We start from the raw sequence: 8,130 nt of genomic DNA, 5'->3' as shown, positions 1-8,130 counted from the left end.
ACATGTTGCAGGACACCCTGACTTTAAGGGCTGTAAAAACTCTTCAAGGGTGGCGGGACAGGGAGCTTAGGAACAATGCCTAAGGCTCTGCATACCTGCCGAGCAGCTCCCAAGACTTAACCCTTTACGGGCGGTCCCCCGCAGCTCCCCTCTCTTTATTTTTTTTTTAAAAGCTCCATAAGGTGTCGGTGTTGCAACATGTTTTTATGTATCAGAATTTTCATGTGTAAGAATTTTTTAACAATACTACAAATAAAACAAGGAGCCAAACAAATCACGATAAGCACAACAATCAAAACCGCGCCCACAGCAATTATGCTTCGCCACAGTGAATGCAAGCTAGGGAAGTTAGAAAATAAATTTTGTAAAAAATTGTCAACAGTATCAGCTATGTTTAGAGTAGCTTTAGGAGAATTTTTAATATTAAGAATTTCATTATGTAATTGCAATAGGTCTAGAGAAACATTAGTATTAAACCAAATTCCTTGTAGATGTTTCTTCACCTTATCCCATGGAAAGTCAGATGCATTATAAGCCTTTTTTGTAACACAAATCCATTTATAATTAGCATGACATTGAATTTTCATGCGAAAGCTAATGCTCTGAACTTGTTCTCCTAGAACTCTAACCACATCATATAAAGCTGATAATCTATCTTCTATTTTTCTATCTATATCTTCTTGTGTTCTCATTACTTTAGTAACGTTATATAACAAGGAATCTACAGTATGAGCAGCTTGAATGGATTGTGCCAGAGATACAGAAGCAGTAACAGCAGTTGCTATAAGGGTGATTAAAGATACTATACCCAGAACAATCAGGCTCACACTTTTTTTAGTGCGGTTAAGAGCCGTGTTAATGCGTTGTAGCAATTCTAAAGCAGTCTCGTCATACCAAGCTTCAGTTATTTCAACTGGTAACATTACAAAAGCAGGTTGTTTTACTATTATAACTTGTTCTCCTTTTGCAACACCTCTTATGCAATTAGTAAGTATGCAATTAGAACAATTTAAATGATAAATATTCAATGACAATGTTATTTCCACATGGCCTTGTATCAACATAAATGGGTAAGGGACACAAGCTCGGGGATATAAAAACCCCGTAACTCCTACATTACCATATTTACTCCCACTGATATTGGGTTGTAAATATAGACTATTGCCATGACCAAAAGCAGCCAAAAGTTTCCACAGTTCTGTTTGATATGTGTGAGCAGCGTTTACAGAGAGAATGGGTGGATGCTGTCCTCGATATTCAGGAAAATCAGGTTTTCCTCCAGGTGCCCAATCCCATAAAAAGGTGGTATTGGCATTGTTGATGTTGTACACCGACGCAACCCGGGCTCGACATAAAGTCCAAGGAGTGTCTATTCCTATGCGGATGCTTAGATGTTTGCCACAAAACGGAATGTCGAGAGGTCCAGTTCCGTCACGGTGCGATCTTTTTCCGGTTTTTTCATCAATGCCAGAAATAGTCACTCGAGGATAGGATATATCAGCTGACACCTGTATACAGTGAGGATGCTATAGTATCTAAGAGTCGTGCCACGAAGTCCTGATAAGGCTCATCAGGTCCCTGTCGGACCTTTGAAAGATCTTCTGTCTTAGTACTGGAGCTAGGGAGTTTTTTCCATGCCTGTCGGGCTGCATTTGATATTTGTGCATATGCACCAGGTAAGAAATTAAGTTGAGTATTAGTAGCCTGGAAAGCGCCTTCACCAATCAACATTTCATAGGAGGTTTGTATACCTTGCTGCCGATTAACATCGGCTATACGAGCACACTGTTCAACATATTCAGATTTCCATAATAAATAATCTCCCCCCGAAAGACAAGCTCTAGCTATTTGTTTCCAATCATTTGGGGGTAGATTCTGAGTACCCAAACTTTCTATCATAGCAACAGTGAATGGAGCGGTAGGACCGTATTGTGAGCAAGCAATCTTTAACTCTTTCAATTGCTTGAAAGGCAGCGCTTCATAGAAACGCTGGTTATTATGTTCAAAGACAGGAAAAGCAAGAGAAAAATCGGAGACAACCTCACCAAGTCGTTGTGCTTGTCTCAATGCCTTTTGTAGCGGAGACACATTTTCAGATGGCGGAGGAGGAGGCCCTGGAGGGGGATCGAGACCAGCAACTACGGAAGGAGCATAGGCAGGGGGGAGAGGCGGAGCAGAAGGAGATTTTGAGTTGTTACTAGGAAGCTTGATTCCTGAGTTCTGTAAAGCAACAGTGAGATTTTTTAAACATTCAACCAAATCATCTTTAGATGTTGACGCCCCCTTTTCTTGTGCCAAAAAACCCCAATCTTCTTGATGGTATTTAGCAGCCTCTTCGTCTAATTCCGCCTCATCTGTGGAGGAAAGTGAATCATCATTATCTGGCGGATGCGATAAGTTACAAAACGGAGGGTCACCTTCAATTCCCTTGGGAACAGCATACTTGGGCTCCGAATCAGGAACATGAAGAGGATTTTCTTCCTGTTTTAATAAATTTCCTAAACGTTTTAATTCATCATTATCAAAGTCCAGGCAATCACGAATTAGTGTCCAAAAGGATAAAGTTTCTACAGGAACCTTTTCAGGGCCATGTAAAGTATAATGAGTCCGAATTTGTTCCCCTACCTTCTTCCATGTCTCTAAACTTACTGTGCCTTCTCTGGGGAAGCAAGGGCAAACTTCCTCAATAAATGAAAGAAAATTGATTAATTTAGGTTTGGAAATAGTAATTCCCCGGTGTTTTAACATTACAGATAACATATGTGCAAACAATTGACGACTATGCATCTGTCCCATATTTATACTCTCAACTATATACCTTACTACTCCTCCTTAATTTAAATCACTTGTATACTTATATACTCACTCTTTTCAGCTTAATAAGAGTAGTGGCGAGGAAAAGCTGTCGATCTTGAGCCCCACGTTGGGCGCCACCTGCCACGGCCAGCACAAGCAAGAGTTGCACCTGCACAGGGAGAGAATGGAGCGTCCCCGCTAAGAAAAATAAGAGAGAGACAAAAGATGGGGTTGAGAGGATCAGACCACAATTGGCTGATGCCTTTCTTTATTAGGCTATAGTATTTATAGGATAATGTACGTGACTTAAGACATGTACAAGATTATTTTTTAACCTCAGGATATAATCACTAGACCCTTACCATTGTGTACAGAGTATACTTAGTAATCTATCTTCTATGACATGTTGCAGGACACCCTGACCTTAAGGGCTGTAAAAACTCTTCAAGGGTGGCGGGACAGGGAGCTTAGGAACAATGCCTAAGGCTCTGCATACCTGCCGAGCAGCTCCCAAGACTTAACCCTTTACGGGCGGTCCCCCGCAAGAACTCTGTACAGCTCACCCAGGGATCTCCCCCATGGGAAGCAAAGACTCACTCTATTAAGGCACTGCAAGCCCAGGTGGACGCCAAGGGGGCGCCCCTCCCGCCTCCACACCTGCAGTCACCCTGAAAGGTGGTGAGACGGCTTATCTATTTCAGGCAGGACAGGCCCTCCCTGTAGGGTGCCCCTGCCCCATGCTGGGCCTTCCTGGCGCCTGTGCTTCTGTGGAACAGCTCAGCCGGTGCTCCTCAGACGTCGGAGGGCCTGCCCCAAGGGAAAGGGCACGTTTTCCTCTCTTCCGACACCGGCCACGTAACTTCCTAAAGATCAGCACTCTTTCCCAGCTCTGGAGGATTCTCAGCAAACCTCTGCCCACTTTAAACGACTTACATGGCTGGGCACCCTTGGTGACCTTTCTGTGAAATACCCTCAAGTCCTTCCGATGGACGATCCTTTGTCTCAAAAATGTTCTTGACTGTGCCTTCGACTCCCGGTAAGCAGAGTGACTTCTAAGAATCCACTGCCCTTCTGGGGCTAGAATCTTGTTTGGCTTGAATAAAATCTCCCTTCTTCTTCTTTCCTTTGAGAAATAGAGTACTTCCTGCCATATCAGTAAACAAGGATGCCACAGTCATCTGAAATGCCAGCCCTCCAAAGGTGAATTACAGAGCCCTGAGGGCCCCCAAGGACGTGAACCATACCTGCCGTCCAGCAGCCCAGGGACTGCAGCCACTCCCCTCAGTCAGCCCTGAGGAAACTCAGGATGTGAAAACACAGGACACTGGCCCAGATAGTGGAGGTGCTTGTGAAATGAATGCTTTCAGGAAGTCCAGACTCTTGCACCTTCCCACTCACAGCTAGGCACTAGCTCCTGAACTTGGGTTATCTGGCTTTCTTTAGTTAGCAGTACCCCTTGCACGTTCAAGCCACCTTCCCTTTGTTGCAAAGCGTCTGTGTCACTGCTCCCCCACCGCCCTCCATCCCAGACATGAGGCCCCGGCTCCCCGGCAGTCTCACAGCACACCTACTGCACTCCCAGCAACCGCCCCTCAGGCTGCAAAATCACTGCAGACGGTGATTGCGGCCATGAAATTAAAAGATGCTTGCTCCTTGGAAGAAGACCTATGACCAACCTAGACAGCATATTAAAAAGCAGAGACATTACTTTGCCAACAAGGGTCCATATAGTCAAAGCTGTGGTTTGCCAGCAGCCATGTATGGATGTGGGAGCTGGATCATAAAGAAGGCTGAGCACTGAAGAATTGGTGCTTTTGAACCATGGTGTTGGGGAGACTCGTAGAGTCCCGAGGACTGCAAGGAGATAAAACAAATCAATCTCAAAGGAAATCAATCCTGAATATTCATTGGAAGTACTGATGCTGAATCTGAAGCTCCAATGCTTTGGCCACCTGATGCAAAGAGCTGACTCATTAGAAAAAAGCACTGATGCTGGGAAAGCTTGAGGGCAGGAGGAGAAGGGGATGATAGAGGATGAGAAGCTTGGCTGGCATCAGCAACTGAATGGGCATGTGTCTGAGCAAGCTCTGGGAGATGGTGAAGACAGGGAAGCCTGGCGTGCTGCCAGCCATGCGGTCTCAGAGAGTCGCCCACAACTGAGTGAACAGAAACAAAACTTGATGAGATTCTGATCATGTGTAAATTGTCTATTTTCAGGGGTTTTTGGTTAAAAAAAAAGAGAAACAATTTTCAGCTCCTCGCTCTCTATATCTCCAAGAGGATAGCCTCTTTCTTGTAATGCCCAGAAACTGGAAACAATTCCCATTTCAAAGATCAGCTTAATGAATGCAGCAACACTGCCATGATCATGCTTGGAAACCCCACCTGTCATTGACGCCCATGATTCTGGTATACACAGAGGAAGGTGGCATTCACAAGTAGTCATGCTCAGTGAAACAGGATGTTCCAGGAGAAATGCAGACCACATGATTTTATTTTGTAAATTCTAGAAAATGAAAAGCAATCTGAAGTAATCCTCAAGTAATCCTGGAGAAAAGATCAAGATTACGACAGGGACGAAGAAGAGAAGGGACAGGAAAGAGGAAAACCAGAAGCTCCTGAAAATAATGAAATAAACTGATTTGCTCTCTTGATGGTGGTCATGCCACGTCAGCATCTATCAGAGTGCACGTGGGTTATTGTATCACGAACCACATTAAAGCTGCTAGAGATGCACAGATGGATGCCTTGGCATTTAAGGGGTGAAAGAAAGATAATGAAATGTTAGACTTTTGAAATTGCTTGTAAAGGGCCCTGCTGTCTCCAAGTATTTTATTTAACAACAGGAAGAGAACAAAGTTCTCATTCTCAGGTAACAGAAGGGGCTCTCCAACCTCCCCCGGCATCTCTGTCCTGAAGTAGTTCAGGGGGCAGCCAGGCCCAGGCCACAGATGTGGACACTGGGTCTAACGGTCACCCAGTGTTTATCCTTGGATGCTCCAAAAGCCCTCTGTAGTCCCGGGTGCAGTGTATCTCTCTAATACAAGGGTTACACAGCCACCTGCCTCACAGGGCTGTGTGCATGAGAAAAATGACTTGTGAGAGTTATTGCTCTGGAAGAAAATTGTATTTTCTAAATACCTTCAACACCACAAAATCCAAGACACTGGCTTGTTCTCCTGAACTCTGTCCTTTCTGCTCTCTTTCCATGACATAACTTCTTATATACCAGCAGGTCATGCAAATAGGGCCCTCCATCTCCTGAAGCTCCAATACTTTGGCCGCCTGATACGAAGAGCTGATTCATTGGAAATGACCCTGATGCTGGGAAAGATTGGAGGCGAAGGGGGTGACAGATGATGAGATGGTTGGATGGCACCACTGACTCAAAGGACAGGAATTTGAGCAAACTCCAGAGATCCTGGAGGACAGAGGAGCTTGGCGTGTTGCAGTCCACGGGGCCTGAGTGAGGCAATGTTCGAGGACCTTTATCAATGTTGTATTGACTCTTTGTCTGAGCTCTTGTGCAAAAATGTGTAAGAGTATTTTGACATATTTAATTTTAATTACAAACAACTTCCCAAACTGAATTCTATTCAATGAAGTAAGATCATTTTAAAATGTCTCACATTTAAATAACTGAGGAGTGAGGTCCTGTCTTTCTGTGACTCACTGAGCCCACAGACACTTGTTCTGACACAGCACGCCTGTGCACAGACGGGCCTTTCCCGGCCCTATGTGGCCTTGAAACCTGAAGACCAGTTACATTTCCTTCCACACGAACAGGAATTGGTATGGTCTCCTCCAGACCTCCAGCTGATCAAAGCCAGGCCAGATGCTGGGCATGTGCTTGAAGGCTGTCACTGATTGCACCTGGTAAATATCAGGCTCACCTGGTTCCAGGTGTTGGATGGCACTCCTCCCCTCCCCGGCCCAACAGCGTCTGCTCCCTTTTCAGGTCCAGACCAGAGGGTGCAGATGTGTGCTCTGATTCTTACTCATCCCGCTTTAGCGGAGTGTCTTATTATCTACACACAGGTAGGTTCTTCCTTATTTAACTTACTCTACCAAGAGCTGGTGGCTCAGATCATGAACTACTTATTACCAAATTCAGACTCAAATTGAAGAAAATAGGGAAAACCGCTAGACCATTCAGCTATGACCTAAATCATTATACAGTGGGAGTGAGAAATAGATTTAAGAGCCTAGATCTGATAGATAGAGTGCCTGATGAACTATGGAATGAGGTTCATGACATTGTACAGGAGACAGGGATCAAGACCATCCCCATGGAAAAGAAATGCAAAAAAGCAAAATGGCTGTCTGGGGAGGCCTTATAAATAGCTGTGAAAAGAAGAGAGGCGGAAAGCAAAGGAGAAAAGGAAAGATATAAGCATCTGAATGCAGAGTTCCGAAGAATAGCAAGAAGGGATAAGAAAGCCTTCTTCAGCGATCAATGCAAAGAAATAGAGGAAAACAACAGAATGGGAAAGACTAGAGATCTCTTCAAGAAAATTAGAGATACCAAGGGAACATTTCATGCAATGATTGGCTAAATAAAGGACAGGAATGGTATGGACCTAACAGAAGCAGAAGATATTAAGAAGAGGTGGCAAGAATACACAGAAGAACTGTACAAAAAAGGTCTTCACAACCCAGATATCATGATGATGTGATCACTAATCTAGAGCCAGACATCTTGGAAAGTGAAGTCAACTGGGCCTTAGAAAGCATCACTACGAACCAAGCTAGTGGAGGTGATGGAATTCCAGTGGAGTTGTTTCAAATCCTGAAAGATGATGCTGTGAAAGTGCTGCACTCAATATGCCAGCAAGTTTGGAAAACTCAGCAGTGGCCACAGGACTGGAAAAGGTCAGTTTTCATTCCAATCCCAAAGAAGGAAATGCAAAAGAATGCTCAAACTACTGCACAATTGCACTCATCTCACATGCTAGTAAAGTAATGCTCAAAATTCCCCAGGTCAGGCTTCAGCAATACGTGAACCGTGAACTCCTTGATGTTCAAGCTGGTTTTAGAAAAGGCAGAGGAACCAGAGATCAAATTGCCAACATCTACTGGACCATGGAAAAAGCAAGAGAGTTCCAGAAAAACATCTATTTCTGCTTTATTGACTACACCAAAACCTTTGACTGTGTGGATCACAATAAACTGTGGAACATTCTGAAAGAGATGGGAATACCAGACCACTAAACCTGCCTCTTGAGAAATCTGTATGCAGGTCAGGAAGCAACAGTTAGAACTGGACATGGAACAACAGACTGGTTCAAATAGGAAAAGGAGTACATCAAGGCTGTATATTGTCACCCTGCTTAT

Source organism: Capricornis sumatraensis, chromosome 19, assembly GCF_032405125.1.
Source record: "Capricornis sumatraensis isolate serow.1 chromosome 19, serow.2, whole genome shotgun sequence".
NCBI classification, from domain to species: domain Eukaryota; kingdom Metazoa; phylum Chordata; class Mammalia; order Artiodactyla; family Bovidae; genus Capricornis; species Capricornis sumatraensis.
The sequence above is the reverse complement of the archived record's forward strand: the minus strand, read 5'-3'. Positions refer to the sequence as shown.